At 38.9% G+C, this 16,976-nt stretch overlaps 1 pseudogene; it reads left to right on the top strand.

The window, feature by feature from the left end:
* The first annotated feature begins 16,592 nt into the window (after positions 1 to 16,592).
* LOC126189864 (5S ribosomal RNA) lies at positions 16,593 to 16,710 on the top strand (annotated as a pseudogene).
* The last annotated feature ends 266 nt before the right edge of the window (positions 16,711 to 16,976 follow it).

Genomic DNA, 16,976 nt, shown 5'->3' with positions numbered 1-16,976 from the left:
GAAACAACTCCCACTTAAAAGATTCGAGACCTTCACGAATGGCATTTGCCGTGTGGGCCCGGGCGTTGTCGTGAATCAGCAAGATCTTTGAGCCCAACTTTCCCCTGCGCTTGTTTTGTATTGCTCTTCTGAGGTTGTGCAGAGTTTGGCAATACCTTTGAGAGTTTATTGTAGTGCCTCTTTCCAGGAAATCCACAAAAATCACACCTTTTCTGTCCCAAAAGACAGTCGCCATCACCTTCCTTGCCGACATTGTCTGCATGCATTTCTTGGGTTTTTGGGGGGAATTTGTGTGCCCCCACTGTATTAACTGCAATTTTGTCTCGCAGTTCACGTGCTTAATCCATGTTTCGTCACCAGTAACGATGCGGTCGAGTAATGAGTCGCCATCTTTCTCGTAAGCGTCCAAAAACGTTAACGCTGCAGCCATTCGCTGATTTTTGTGAATCTCTGTCAAGATTTTTGGTATCCATCTTGCACAAAACTTGTGGTAACCAAGCTTTTCGGTAATGATTTCGTGCAACAAACTTCGTGAAATTTGTGGAAAACTCATAGAGAGTTCCGTTATTGTGTTTTGATGACGACGCACAGCTTCAAGAAGAGGTAACCACGTGGTTGAAGGTGCAGGCGGCCGAATTTTACGACGAAGGAATTTCCAAGCTCGTCCATCGCTACGATAAGTGCCTTAATTTAAATGGCAACTATGTAGAAAAGTAGTATTTAAGTGTGGCTTTCATCTGTATGTAATAAAAAATTTTTCCAATACTTTGTTTTTAATTCCAAAACGTAATGTACTTTGTGGGTAGCCCTCGTATTCCAGGAATGTTATCCTTTTTCCACTGAAAGGTGCACATTGCTTAGATGTTTGCAAACGACGGAGGCTGGGTCGACAATGAGGGCTAGATTTGTTGACAGCTTGCAAGTTGGAGCGCCTTGCTATATTATTATATTCAGTAGGTAGCAGATATTTCTCAGTGAGTGAAGCATTCTGTTGTGTCCTGTGAAAAATGCCTGAATCAGATGAGAATGTGACTGAGTCTAGAACAAAGCTAGATAAAGTGAACAAAGGTAAGCACTGAAAGAAAATGGAGAAACTAGCCAGAAAAAGAGGTGAAGAATTTGTCTCAAGCAAGGGTTATTTGGTGGAGGCATAAGACCTGGTCAAGACTGTGGGTGTCGTAAGAAGTGCATGGCTCGTTTCAGTGCTGCAGACAAATGAAATATGATCAAAAATTTGTACAGTGGATGTCTGGAAAATTAAAAACATATATATCTCTTAGGATTGATAGAAAGACACGATTGTGAGACATCGACCAACCACAGAAAATTCCAAACAAAACACATAATCCTTTAAATACTTCGCCACGAAAGAATTAACTCGAGTTGAATTTTGTCATGAGGCCTGTGTTAGTCTGCACGCTGTACCAAATAAAGGGGCACAACGTTTAAACAAGCTTTTAGAGGGGAGCAATCAGGTTCCTATTGACATGAGAGGAAAGCATTTAAACCGTGGAAGTACTCTTGAAACAATGACCATCGCTAAAATTCTCGGTCATCAAGCATTACTATCCGATTCAAGGACACAGTTTCTTGCCCTGTGATAAAACTTCTCAGCCGTCGAGTGAGTCGTTCGAAGACTCAGTCGGATTCATTTACCTGAAGAATATGAGGAAATCTTTCGAACTGCAAGGAAGCGCAAACTCCCTTTTGGAGTTAAATGCTGAACTTAAGGGATTGGTGGCTTCGCTACGTCAAGAAGACATCCAAGAACAATGGGAGGAATGGTTGTTCAACATTAGTACATATAGGCATCTGGAGTACATTACAAAATGCAATGATCTGTGATGGCTTTTGAGTTCATCGATGCCCTACTTGAGTGGAAAGTCAAGCTGAAGAAGGAAGAGGATGTGGAGCTCCCTAAAGATATAGGGTATGTTGGAAAAGTCCGTATCAATCCTAAGATGTTGCAGGACATCTGCAAGGCCAACACTATGTGCCTGAAAAACAGTTTTAAATCAGATTCTTCAGTGGCCTACTTCTGCCACAGGGAACAATGAATTTATGAGTGAAGTATCTCGAAACGATTCTGTAAACTTTAATGGGTCACTTTTTGTTCTTTCAGTAAATAAATTGTTCATTAACAGCTGTAAATGATAGCTATGGTCTTCAGTATTTTGTCCTGACTATTTTCTGTCCCAGAAGCCTTTCTTATTTCTATTTATAGAGGTATTTAAACAGTGAGTGGGAAAGAGATAATATTCCAGCATGTTTAGTCATTGATTAGTCGTTAACTAATGACATTCGTATTACGACATTTTGTTTCATAACCAGTACTGCAATTGCTAAATAGCGAATTTTTCAGTAGAACGTGTAGTTTGGGCAGCAAAGAGTTTTTTCGTTTCCCCGAAAACTTGGTAAATGGACTGTTATCCTTTTTCCACTCATCTGTTCCTTGGAGACTTACAGCGTAACGAATTATTTATTCTACATACAGTTGTAGATCTTCTTTGTGTTTCTTTACGTTATAGTGCTCTTGTTTAATTCTTTTAAGAGCTTCGTGTGAGTCACGTACTGGCTCGTTCTATGGGCAAGTGACTTTGGTGTCCATGGCCACCTCATGGACCGACGTCATGCGTGACACAAGCTTCTGGCGGTTCCTCAGAAATCTCTGAGCGGCATATCATTCCTCTAAAAGACACGATGAGAGGTCGTGAACAATTTTACACTGGCTGAAACTATTTTAGGTGACATCCTTAATTTATGGCTAGCGTCTCTTGCCACTCATCCCTCTTAGGTTGTCGCTACTGACTGTGTAAGTGCAAGTAAATGTGTAAAGACGCTAGTGGATTTGTGTGTACCGCAGGGGTCCGGAGAAACTTGGAGCTGGCTGCATGGCGACCCTTTTACTCCGACTACCGCTGCTTCCCTTCCTGGACGGCCGAACTCTTGAAGTCTCAACACTGCAGCTCAACAGAAAAACCCTTGTCTTTGCATATATTTCAAATAAAATGTGCCATTCAACATCGCTGTAAACTATTGCTGTTCCTTTCTATCCTACTCAATTTGTCTATTAGCATGTTTGTGTCACGTTACTTTCCAGTTTTCCGCTCCGTGACCTAATAACCTATCGATGCAGGGTTCAGCACAATTACTAGCGAAAACTGACTCGGGTGAAAGTTCTTGACAAGAGAAGCAAAAATTTACCATTATAAACGCATCCGCATAAGAGCCAGTAACGAGACAGTTGCGAATGTTATGAGCTGCCACTGGAGTCGGTATGCAATTTATCCTATATCGAACCACGAACGATGGCACTTCGCGCAGCTTGAGACACAAATGGGGGACTGTATTGTTGTCGGTTCCTAGAGACGGTTGCAGTAAGCGAATACACGTACTCTGCACTTGAAGAAAGCGTTTAGACTGCAAATTATGTCTCTCGCTTGCTTGCGCAGAATTTGTCGCTTATCACCACCATCATCCGTGAGAACTCGCAACAAATGGAATAAAAATTAATTATATGACTCGCTACGATTACGTTTAGTGCACGCATTGGCAACGACATTCACAACAGTGCGATTATAACACTACAGTACGCCACTCATTGGTTGTCGCATATGTTGTTTTTTAATATGTATATTGTTGTCTTTTGTTCTGTGCTTCAAATGATGTGATTTAATTGTTCAAACTGTATGATTTGTAGCCACATGTACGTATAGTTACACATCAAACGACGCCACACAAACTAAACTGTAAACACAACTTGTAATGGACAAAGTACACAGTCTATTTAAGGAAATATTATTTGAAGATTTAATGCCAACAATATGAAATACGTAAAGATGCTGTGATGCACCGTACTAGCTCGTATGTCAACAAATTTCTCAGGTTGGTATTGAATTGCAATTTCATGGAGATTAATACCGCTTTAATGTCATGGGTTCGGGTAGAGAAATATTATTGTGTGACATATTTATCACTGAGTATATCGGAGTAAGTTATTTCTGTGAATTTACGTAGTTGAGACAAAAGATAGACGTTATATGGTAACCACAAGAATTTAATGCAAACTGCTATTAATCCTTGCAAATAAATTAAAATGGCACTGATGTTAAATAATATACAATAATTTAAACGCAGACTTTGTAAGTTATTTCCGCAGCTCTTTGCCGTTTAGTATTGGCAATAGTCAAATAAAACATTACGAGATAGGGATGCTAAAGATATAGCAAGACTAAATAAACAGAGTCAACTGAAGAATGGGATACAACTTCGCTGCAACATCCTTAAAACCTTTTCAGATTGTTTCTAATCACCTTGTGTAACTGTAGTGTATAAAAAAATGTGCAGCTGCCCATATTTCACTTCTAAAAGGAAACCTTCAACAGAAGCAGACTACTGATCCTAACACATAATTCATGTGAAATCTTGAGTTTATCCTGACTTTCTAATTAGATGACGTGAGTAGCTTATATTAATCTCCATTTTGTATTATTTCTTTAAATGCACAATTCCGCTCATAGAAATAGTTTCACATATATATTTCTCTTCTAGGAAACGCCTCCTCGCAGAATCTGTAGCAGTACACCTGACAGTTTCTACTGTATCTGCGGAGATTTCACGTTTGCTAGGCATAGGAAGAAGATTTTGGCCATTGTAGAGGAAACCAATTTTGGATAGAACTTGGGAATCAAGAGAAAGGCTGGATTCCCCACACTTATAGCGTGACTTTCTGTGTTAAACTGATAAACTGGTGACTGGTTCAAATGGCTCTGAGCACTATGGGACTTAACATCTGAGGTCAGTCCCCTAGAACTTAGAACTACTTAAACCTAACTAACCTAAGGACATCACACACATCCATGCCCGAGGCAGGATTCGAATCTGCGACCGTAGCGGTCGCGCGGTTCCGGACTGAAGTGCCTAGAACCGCTCGGTCACAACGGCCGGCAAACTGGTGAATAGGTAACTACACATTGTTTGCAGCACCAATGGCGTCGAGGAAACAGACTGTTACTTTTGTTTGACAGATATTCATGGTTTTACACAATAGAAAATGAGAGACATATGCCTTCCACAGTTAGACTAATCCTTCTAGACCAACAAATGAAGGCAACAAAACTTATACCGACAGTGCAGAAATCGTGATTGAAGAACTGAAATCACCTCCTGAAAAAAAAAAAAAAAAAAAACCAATCATACCAGACCGCGAGCTCTGTGACTCCATGTTTATGACACAAGCATATTCGAATGTGCGTGTTCGTGAGTTAGACCTAACAAAAGCAAAAACCAGAACTATTACGTCCGAGGTTGCAAGCATGTAATCTATTTGCACCAGACACGAAAATAACCGGCTTTAGATACAGGAAACGAATTTTTACAACCGGTTTTGCAAATGACGATGGCATGATGGCGTACTTCAAAGACGTTCGAGCACTCTTGAGTGCTTCGAACTTCAAATATGAGTCAGAGAAGTAAAGGCTTTTCATAGATGGCCCCATATACAGTCTAAAGGGAATTAAATTTATGAATCCGCAGTTGCCTAGGCTTAGAGCTCAAATTAAGTTACATAAACCTGGCTCATCCATACGCCCCATTGTGAACAATATTAACTGCCTTTCATAGCTCCTAGACAAAAAGAAAGAATTTTAAATTTTTGAAGAAAACTACAGCATAACGAATAGTTATGAATTAGCAACAAAAAGACAAAGCGTGGAAATTCCGTCAGATGCTAGATTTGCTTCACTCGCTATAAAAAAACCTACACACCGACATTCCAATAGAAGAAACTACATACATTATTAAGTACAATCTCCTAAGACATGGAATAATGAATTGTGTTGCCCAGTTTACCACACTGCTTGAAACTACCTTAAGTTTTAATTGTTTTACATGTAACGATAAATCTTGCATATAAAATGATGGCTTAGCCATGGGGAATTCATTAGCTGGTACTATGGCAGAAATCTTCGTCAATTTATTGTAACAAATTTTTTCATTGACAACCCACAAATATATAGTAAAATAATTTATTATAAACGTTATGTAGATGACACTTTACTATTATGTCATGGCTCTGAAGGATAAATTAATAGTTTCACGAAATCTTTGAAAGATCTGGATCCAAAATTAAGGTTCACAATTGAACACCAAAAAGAAGGGTCCATGAATTTTTAGGCTTTTGTATTAACAATGGTAAACATGCATTTGCTATTTTTAGCAAACGAGCTACGACTTAAGTCATCATTAATGCCAATTCGTGTCATATAAAGGTAGTTTAATTAATAATTAATACTAATTAGTAATTAATTAATAATTTAACTGCCTTTATATGCTGTTTAATTATCTAAAACAAATTGCGTTAAACAGTGACTATGATCCATGTTTCGTTGACAATATGTATCAAAAAATCAGTTAAAACAGCCACAGTCATCCACAATACAAGTTTTAAAACAAATATCTTGCATGGGAATGAAATCTGAATGAATAAACTACTTAAAAACTCTGGTATAACTCTTGCCTTTTTCACTACAAGTATGCTTTTGAATAAACTCAAGCATGTGATTGACAATACTAATAATGGCCATTGTAGATCAGGACTTTATAAATTAACCTGCAGTGACTGTGACAAAATATATATTGGTCAAACGCGCCGTAGTTTTACAATACGGTTCAAAGGATATATCTCAGATACACCACGTAATAAATCAATCTTTGGACAACATCTCAATTGTAATAAATCATTCAGAAGAATATATCATGAATAACCTCAGAATTCTGCATACTATTTCAAAAGGTTTACTCCTGAACACTCTGGAAGAATTAGAAATCTTTGTGCATTACAAAAATAATTCGACAAGCCTGTTGAATGAACAGGTAGTTTCCGGGGAAAAGCTTTCATTGAATTACTTGAAGACTGCTGCTTTTCTGTTTTACCTTAGTTCCAGTGGTATTTTCATTATGTAAACTAAAATATCACAGCAGACAGATACATATAATTATGTTGTTGTGGATTTATTAACAAAATGTTGACATGAGAGACTACTCTAGAATTTTTCCAGTTTTATTAACTGGCCATACGCTTTATTATCACCTGATTTTATACGCTGACGTATCGACATATAACGATTTATGGCTTCCCAAGTACATTGTTCTTGTGAAGCAGTAGTTCTGTATTGAACAATACGACCAGCAATCCATTTTTAGTACATGATCAGACGCTATTTAACAATTAGATTTTCTATGATGACGTAATTTCACCACAAATAAAGATTTATTGGCCTCCAAGTACTACTGCTCTTTTGTAAAAAGGTCTGTTTTACGAAAGAAGAATAGTACTTGGAAGCCAATAAACCGTCATATGTGGTGAAATAAGACTAAATTTTTGCTGGCAACTTATCGTAGGCCGGCCTCTGTGGCAGAGCGGTTCTAGGCGCTTCAGTCCTGAACCGCGCTGCCGCAACGGTCGCAGGTTCGATTCCTGCCTCGGGCATGGATTTGTGTGATGTCCTTAGGTTAGTTAGGTTTAAGTAATTCTAAGTCTAGGGGACTGATGACCTCAGATGTTAAGTCCCGTAGTACTTAGAGCCATTTGAACCATTTGCACTTATCGTGAAAATTGTACTTCAGAAGACACCATCCCGATTAGCTTTGACAGCTACGATCGACCTCAGTCGCTATTGTAACATATGACATCCATGATATACATATTGAATATTTCTTGGCCATCTTACTACGTCGTTTCCATGCCAGCGGCAACTGTAGATAGCAGGTTCAGACCAGAAGAGTGCGCCAATATTTCACTAAATTTCGTCTTACTCAGAACACAGTTTAATTACTGTTTAATTGTCACAGATGATAATTATTTTACATAAATTCATTGTTAATCCATACAAACATTCTACTAACTAAATATCCGAAGCTATGCATATAGTATACTGGTTAAATAAATTATTTCACCCAGATGGTACAACAACAAAATAAGCGAAATAATTTTTAAATAATCTTATTACAGTTACTCACTGTTTTAATAACTTGTCATATGATAATTGTTTTACATAAATTCATTGTTATTCCATACAAACATTCTAGTAAGTAAATACTCGAAGCTAGGCATATAATATACTGGTTAAATAAATTATTTCACCCAGATGGTACAACAACAAAATAAGCGAAATAATTTTTAAATAACCTTATTACAGTTACTCACTTACTGTCCTTTAGTCACTACATTTTTTAAAATTTTTTTTTTATAATTATTCACTTCTAGGTAAACCGTGTCTTAAAATGATACGTAACTGACGTAAATCGTTCCTCATTGGCTAACGTTGACGTCTTACAGCACAAAAACGCCCTCACTAAATGTATACAACGCAACGCTGCCTATCCGACAGCAGCAGTTGCAGGTACTAAGGTCTACTGTCTGTTATGGACATCAGCTTCAGCTGATGGGTAACGACTCTTCGATTTTAATAAGTATAAACTACATTATTTTAAGTTACTGACTTCTTTACGTAACTAGGACGATTTCTATCCTGCAAAGTGCTATTCTAAAGATGGCATAAGACTAGGTCGAAACAGGTCATTTTATATAAAATAACCATTGCGATCTAGACTGCTTTACATTGATTTTATGTAGCTTACAAGATCGCTGTCCTCCGAAAATGTTACCCAAAATTTTAAAGGGCATTCTCCTGCTCAACGTAAATACAATGCCTTCTGTTCCAGTTGCGTATGCCGCTATGGCAAGGAGTCTTATGATGTTTTGAAACATATGCCGCCATTAATTGAGTGTTAAGAACATAAATGGAAAACATGTGGGTATTTGAAAATAGTTGCCATGTTAGTGGATATGCAACAATGCCACACGAAATACAGAAGTTTTCTGTGTGAGTGGGATAGTCGTGACAGAAATTCTCACTGTAAAAGAATAGTTTGGCCTCAACGGAGCCGGAAAGTGGGGAAAAATATATATAGAATGAGAAACTAGTAGCTAGCGGAGATGTTTGTCTGAGATCACATCAAACTAGGCCTTTTTAAACGGCAGGTAAAGGCGATGAAACCGTCTGGAAAAGCGTTTGTGTACCTCTCGAAAAAATTTCCTCGTCTTCATTCAGCAAAAATAAAGGAAGATGTGTTTGTGGCTCCCCACATAAGAGATATTCAAAGAGACTCACATTTTGACAAATTTATTGCACCAAAAGAAAAAAAAAACGGCTTTGTTTCACGAATGTGATGCATAACTTTCTGAGAAGAACAAGAGTTAAGCACTGCGAAGAACAGATTCAAGAAATGATAAAAGCATATAGGGATTTAGGAAATACGATGTCTTTGAAAATCTACACTATTTTCGTGAGAGCTGTAGTAACGCTTTGACGAAAATGGTGAAAGTTTCCATCCAGACATACTCTTCCTGGCAACACGTTATGAAGGGAAATGATGGCCTGCAGTGCTAGACGTTACTGCTGGAACATTGTTCAGAGACCAAAATTGTTCACAGGGGAATAAAGTAAGCTTCCTTAGAGAAAAAATCGATTTCAGATATGTAATTCCACACAGAAAATACTGCATAGCTCTGTATATGCTTTTGTTTTACACTATATGAATGGTTTCGAAATAGTTATACAAGTGGCTAGAATAGTGATATTTGATTTCCATGTAAATACAGACAATAGGAATGAATATAGAAACTGCCTATAACTTCAAAACTGTGCCTGACACAAACTACTTACACATTTGAATTTCGAAGGTACGTTTCACATAAGTATCTCGAATGAAACCCCCACAAAAATGTATTTAATTTTTTTAGAACGACGTTACACTTCTGGTTGCTTTTCGTATTGTATTTTTTTCTTTGGAGCTGGCTGAGGTCTACTCGTAGGTCTGTGACGGAACGCTAGACAGTCAGTAATAATATTATGAATATCTGCAGCTATTATTCCTCAGTTACTACTTAAATTATGTTTATCATGTAGATAAGAACAAATGTTATCCATCCGAGCTACATCAATTAGGCCTAAAATCGATAGTAATAAAACGGTATATTAATCAGTAAAAATGTCAACTATATTTTTCTAATGTAGAACGTTATACATTATCATCTTCACACCTAAATGATGCTTGTTAGTAAACTACTACCGAAAACTTCTAAAAGCGTCAGATCATGACAGTTTGTTTTTTGTACTGACCATTTCTTGAACATTATTTGCAATAACAGTTGCTGCCCCATGTCACTGACAATACTTTCGTCAAAGATAAGTGCCTTTTGCTTGGAATATAGTGATTTAAGAGCGCGAAACTGTAGTATATAGTAAGTAAATAAACGGTTTTACATTTTACTCCCAAATAACTAACACTCATTTTCAAGTACAGCAGAAAAAATAGGTTGTTGATTTAGCTGTAGAGATGGCTGTAACTTCAAATGTTTCCCATTGAATGCAACATTAATAAATGAAACTACCATCTGTTTGTGATGCATAAATGCTTAACACACATATGTTTAGGCCCATACTGCACACTGTAACGATACATACAATTCCTTGATTGAGAAGTATCACATCCTTAAATACATATGTCAGAGAAAAGATGTTCGTGACTTAGAGCACCTCACTGTTCGAAGGTGTTTCAAATCGTAGGTGTTGATACGAGAGTTAAAGATCCAGTGACTGTACGGAAGTGGACAGCAATCAGACGACCCCACCTGCTGATTTGGAGATAGGAGTTCCATGGAGTGGGTGGTGCGGAGGATTGAGCTCCGTGAAATCTGAGAATGCAAAATGTGAAAGATAAATGTATTGTAATTGTTAATTAACAAGTTGAATATCATATCTGTTAAGAACGAAGTACAGAGAGGCAGTACACTATATATTTCGTAGATGTCCTTATTTATCATGTATTGAGTTGTAATTTTGAAAATAACATAAGAATACGAATTGTATCTCACTTCTTATTTATGTGGTGGAGTGAATGAGAAAGAGAAGTTTATTTTCAGCAGTCTTATCTGCAGCCTGAGGGCAATGGCCTTGCCTCAGTGGTCACACCGGTTCCCGTGAGATCACCGGAGTTAAGCGCTGTCAGGCGTGGTCGGCACTTGGATGGGTGACCATTCAGGCCGCCATGCGCTGTTGCCATTTTTCGGGGTGCACTCAGCCTCATGATGCCAGTTGAGGAGCTACTCGACCGAATAGTAGTGCCTTCGGTCAAGAATACCATCATAACAACCGGGAGAGCGGTGTGCTGACCCCACGCCCCTCCTATCCGCATCCTCCACGGAGGAAGACATGGCGGTCGGTTGGTCCCGGTAGGCCACTCGTGGCCTGAAGAGGGAGTGCTTATCTGCATCCTGTACGGAGGCGAAGTCTGTTCGAAGTTGGAGGATGAAGGCACACAGATGCAGGGCACAGACTAGCTGGGCCTTGATTAATAATACTTAACGGCGATCGACTATACAGAAAGCAACGTTCATCATATGTAACAGGAGTGCTGAGGTGACAATTTATTGAAATGTTTGGTGCGTGAGGAGAAGTATAGCAAACCACCGCGCACCTCAAGTCAACCTGGAACACAATTGCTGCATCGGAGACAGAAAAATCCGGCAAAATAAGCCAATAATATCTTGTCGAAACTGCTCGTAGTGTAATGTTTCCCTTTTCAGCTTCCAGTGTCGAAATCAATAAAAGGGAAATAACAGTACTACATATGTGCCAAAAAACAATGTAAATCTTGATGAATTATCATCTTCTCCGTTAAAATGGTGGTTGTTGAAATGAACCATTGCTGAAAAATTTCCGAAGAACGTCAGATGTTGAAAGTTCTTTTTTACTGCCAAGGGTAGAACAGTACCTAAGAAAAAGCTATGTTAGCTAGCGGAGAATGTCAATTTTTCTAGAGTAGAGCATTATACACTATCACCTCCTTCCCCAAAATGTCACCACCTTCCCCAAAATGGTGATTAATGGAGTGGACCATTTCTAAAAAAACTTGTATAACGCTACATTTCCAGCTAACAACGTCAGTTATATTGGTAATATTTGCAGCTATTTCTCCGCAGTTACTAAGTTCAGTTATGCGTTGTGATTTAGATACGAAAAATTCTGTCTTTTACAACTGAAAAGCACCGTGCCGTGTGCACTAGGAGGTGCCTCGGAAGCAGAGCCAGAGAGAAAAACAAGTGACACCTGAGGTGTCCCATGCGACGCGTCAGATTCTCCGACACCGCTACACGCCAGGCAGCAGCCTGAAGGTGAATGACCCTAGGCAGCTGCACGTTCAGCTGCTCGAGAGCTACAACAAGCTCCTCCTGTATCCGCACACAGCAGGCATACATCCTACCCATCCCAGCAAGACTAACTGAGGAAGTGAACAATAAAAGCAGACAATTCTAGATATGCGACTTGCTACCCTTTTGATGTGTCACCGATGGACGCCGATGCGTTAAAGAGCTACGCAGCTGGTTGTTCAATGAGCACCTATTGCGCTAAAGACTGAATGAATTTACACTTACAAAAAGGTGAGATGAATCCTATTGAACAGAGGAACACTCACGAAATTTAATAAATATACTACGTGGAAAACACAGAAAAGAATAAACACTTAACTTGCCGCTCTGTAGACATAGTCGTATCACAGCCGAGAGCTGGTACCTGACTAAATGTACACAGCAGAGGTGTCTTACAACTGATATGTCACATTTTAATACTGCTTTGCACATAATATATGTTGTAGCAGACTGCACATGTTCTTGTTTATATGCTTTAGTGTTGACTGAGGGATAATGGAGAATGCAGAGGGAGCGAGTGGAGGGGAATGGTGTGTTGGGGTAGGGGATGGAGCGAAGGTGTATGGTAAGGCATTCGTTTGTTTGTGTGTGTGTGTAACTTTTTATGGTAAACTGTGAATTAGTTTGAATATTTCACTTCTATAGCTCTTTTGGTCACTGCAAATATTTTTAATTTTGTTTATGGCTTTCTGCATGAGATATTCATCCTGTAGGTGAGCTTTCTAATTCTTTTTTCATTAAGGCAAAAGACAGCCATATCTGTTTTAATCCCAGTCTAATGGTGATTTTCTTTCGTTAGATGTTTTGTGTATGTGGAGTGGGTATATTGACTCCACAATGCCCTAAAATGTTCTTTGTAAGTTGTGTTAAAATTTCTTGCAGACATACCATCACTTTAGAGCTCATGGATAAACAGAAATACACGAATAAAACATGGAACTATTACAGAAACATAATAATGAAGAACTAAAATATGATTCAAGTAATGGATTTCAAACAAAACTGAAAACCACAGTAAAAGATGTCAAGACCACAAGCACAACAACAAAACTTTGTATAAAAAAATTCAGCAGTGCCAATGCTCAGAAGGCAGCCCAAACAAATGAAGACAGAATTACTAAGAGACCAGCTATGAATTTCAAAAGCCCTCCTACATATCAAATTGAAAATTTTGCACACAGGTATTTAAGTGAATATTTTGAACTAGAGAGGTATAAATATCTCCTTAGAATTAATACAAGGAAGAAAAGATACACATACCACATCAACTGCAAAACTGGTATGCTTTGATGTGAAAGGTATGTCCGCTTCAGTCACACTTGATTACACAACTAACATTATAAAAGAATAACTGCCAGGAAACCCAGAAATTTCACACACCACTGCAGAAGAACTGAAGAAAATCATAAAAGTAATCACCAGGCAAAGCTACTTTGAATCAAACAGTTCATTCTACTTACAGTAGCAAAGACTGCTAATGGGAAACCCAACCTCATACATACTAGCAAATATCCTAATGGACCTCTTTGATAGCAGATTTTCTGCTGCAATAATAAAAAGATATTAAGTATTTTACTGGAACAGATATGTAGACCGTATCATATGTCTCATAGATGAACCAAAAGAACATATAAACAGTTTACAGAGACATGTAAATAAGAGACAATACTCTACCTCTACCTCAAAATCACAAAATGTAACAGAAAATTTTCAGAAAGGCAACAGCTATAGGCAAGATAATACACAAGAAGTCAAAGCACCCTCAATCTCGAAAAACAACAGCCATCAAGCATACGCTATATAGGCTACTGCAAAATACCTCTAAGCAAAAAGAACTATCAAGAAGAACTAAACGTGATCATCAACATAGCACAAATCAGTGGATACAACAGCAACATAGTAATCAAAATACACGACACCGTTAGGCGAATAACACAGACTGAAGACAGCAAAATTGAGAACACTCCGGATATACAAAAGGATAACAATAAGACACGATGCTCACTCAGCCCAGGAAACGCATCCCTCATCACAAAAAGGCACACCATAACATACCACAATCACCTCACGCACAAGATCAGTAACATCTTCAAAAATCATAAAATTACTATATTCTTCAGCCGGCTCGAGTGGCCGTGCGGTTCTAGGCGCTACAGTCTGGAGCCGAGCGACCGCTACGGTCGCGGGTTCGAATCCTGCCTCGGGCATGGATGTGTGTGATGTCCTTAGGTTAGTTAGGTTTAATTAGTTCTATGTTCTAGGCGACTGATTACCTCAGAAGTTAAGTCGCATAGTGCTCAGAGTCATTTATATTCTTTAAGACAAATAGCACAACTCAAAACAAACTAAAAACTATGAAGGAAGAGAAAGATAAATACAACAGTTTAGGAATATATTAATTAACATGCGATAGATGCATCTCTAAATAGATTTGAAAGAGTGCCCGAAACTGTAACGCAAGGTAGAAAAGAGCGTACAAGAGCACTGAAGGGTCAATGTAACCACCCCACGTATGCACAACGTCTAATGAAAGAAAAATCATCATCAGGTTAACAGCAGACACAGTTTGAACATTTTCAGAAAGGCAACAGCTACCGGCAAGGTATCATGCAACAAATCAAATCACCCCACATTCTCAAAACACAACAGCCATGAGACATATGTAATACAGACGGTTGCAAAATACCTCTAAGCAAGACCATAAACAAAACTGAAAATGTTTGCAGTGCCCAAAAGAACAATAACGGAAGAACAATATTCAAACTAATTCACAGTTTACCATAAAAATAACACACACGTACACGCCCATCCTCCTACCCTTACACACACATACACACACACACAAACACACACACACACACACATACACACACACACACACACACACACACACACGCACGCACACGCACTCACACATTGCCCTATCACACACCCTCCCTCAAACCCCATCCCAACACACCACTCTGCTCCACTCTCTCCCTCTAGAGCTTCCGTTATCCCTCAGTAAACCCTGTAGCATGTCAACAAGAACATGTGCAGTGTGATACAATATGTGTTATGTGCAAAGAAGTGTTTAAATATGACATATAAATTGGAAGAAACCTCTACTACATACATTTAGCATATATAGAACGACAATGGATGCACGAACATGACATAAAAATTGGCCAGGTGCGATTAGGCCTTACGCGATGAATGTTACATATAGTCTTAATTATGTATGTAGACAGTTAATCCATTCCGGAAATCTAGTATATCGTTGAGCTTTGCCCGTTATCACCACTGTTACAGTAAAGACATTGGTCACAGGGACTCCAAGATCTTGGTGAATGTTTTAATTTCAAGTTGGATGACAAATACAAAAGAAATATTTTTTTCGTGTGATAAAATAACATATTAACAGTTTTCGGAGTATTCCCTTTGGTTGTAGTATGAAACCTTGCTTCTAGGCAAATTTAATGATTCTAGGTCAACAGGGTGTATCATGTAAGTTCTGATGAGTGAGTCTGCAACTACCAGAATGTGTGACATAAATCTTTTAATTAGAATGAGCTTAGAAGCTTCACTTTTTTTACATCGCCAAGGGACCATAGACCTTAATATGTGACATAAATTTCGACTTGATGCGTCTACCCTTTCCTGAGAAAAAGGGTTTTGAAGAATCGGACCAACAGACAGGCAGACGGACGAAATCCTAAGAAGGAATGTAAATAAAAAACACAACCATACAGTTATAAACAGAAACAGATAGGCGTAAGCGAGATGCTACGTATCACTACAAATCTCATTTCAGTCTATGCATAATCAAATAATATTGTTGCATTATACACCACTGAAGATGCCTAGCACGAACAGGTGAAACATGTTTGACACACACAAATTCAGTTGCAAAAGACGGAAGTTTGCTTATCTGCATGATAAATGATAGCTGAATATTAGTTACACTTACCGGTGTATAAAATTGTGCATTATCATCCAATCCCCTAAAACGGTGATTAGTAGAGTGTACATTCCTGGAAGGCTTCTCAAAACGTCACGTCATGAAAATTAGTTTTTATATTCACTATCCTTTCACCATTATTTACAATAACAGATGCTATCCTCCACACCACAGGGAACACTGTCATCGAAATTCGGTAGGTTTTACTTGGAATACAGTGACTTAACGGAGCAAAGCTGTAGTACAACGAGTTGTGCTTTGGGAATGTGTAAGAGAAGTTCTCTGCTGGAACTGAATGGAGGTACAGACGATGGAAGTAGCCAGTCCGCCAGAACTCTTTATTAACCACCACATATGAACGAGTTCAATGAAGGTACAGCCAACGGCCTTGCCGCAGTGGTAACACCGGTTCCCATGAGATCACCGAAGTTAAGCACTGTCGGGCTGGGCTAGCACTTGGATGGGTGACCATCCGGTCTGCCGAGCGTTGTTGACAAGCGGGGTGCACTCAGCCCTTATGAGGCAAACAGAGGAGCTACTTGATCGAGAAGTAACGGCTCCGGTCTCGGAAAATGACATACGGTCGGGAAAGCGGTGTGCTGACCACATGCCCGCCATATCCGCATCCAGTAACGCCTGTGGGCTGAGGTTGACACGGCGGCCAGCCAGTAGCTTTGGGCCTTCATGACCTGTGCCGGAGGAGTTTAGTTTTAGTTTTAATGGAGGCACAGACGCTGGAAGCAGCCAGTCCGCTGCTAAACT

The sequence above is a fragment of the Schistocerca cancellata genome, chromosome 5, assembly GCF_023864275.1.
Source record: "Schistocerca cancellata isolate TAMUIC-IGC-003103 chromosome 5, iqSchCanc2.1, whole genome shotgun sequence".
Taxonomy (NCBI): domain Eukaryota; kingdom Metazoa; phylum Arthropoda; class Insecta; order Orthoptera; family Acrididae; genus Schistocerca; species Schistocerca cancellata.
Note: the sequence above shows the minus strand (reverse complement) of the source record. Positions and strands in the feature narration are given on the sequence as shown.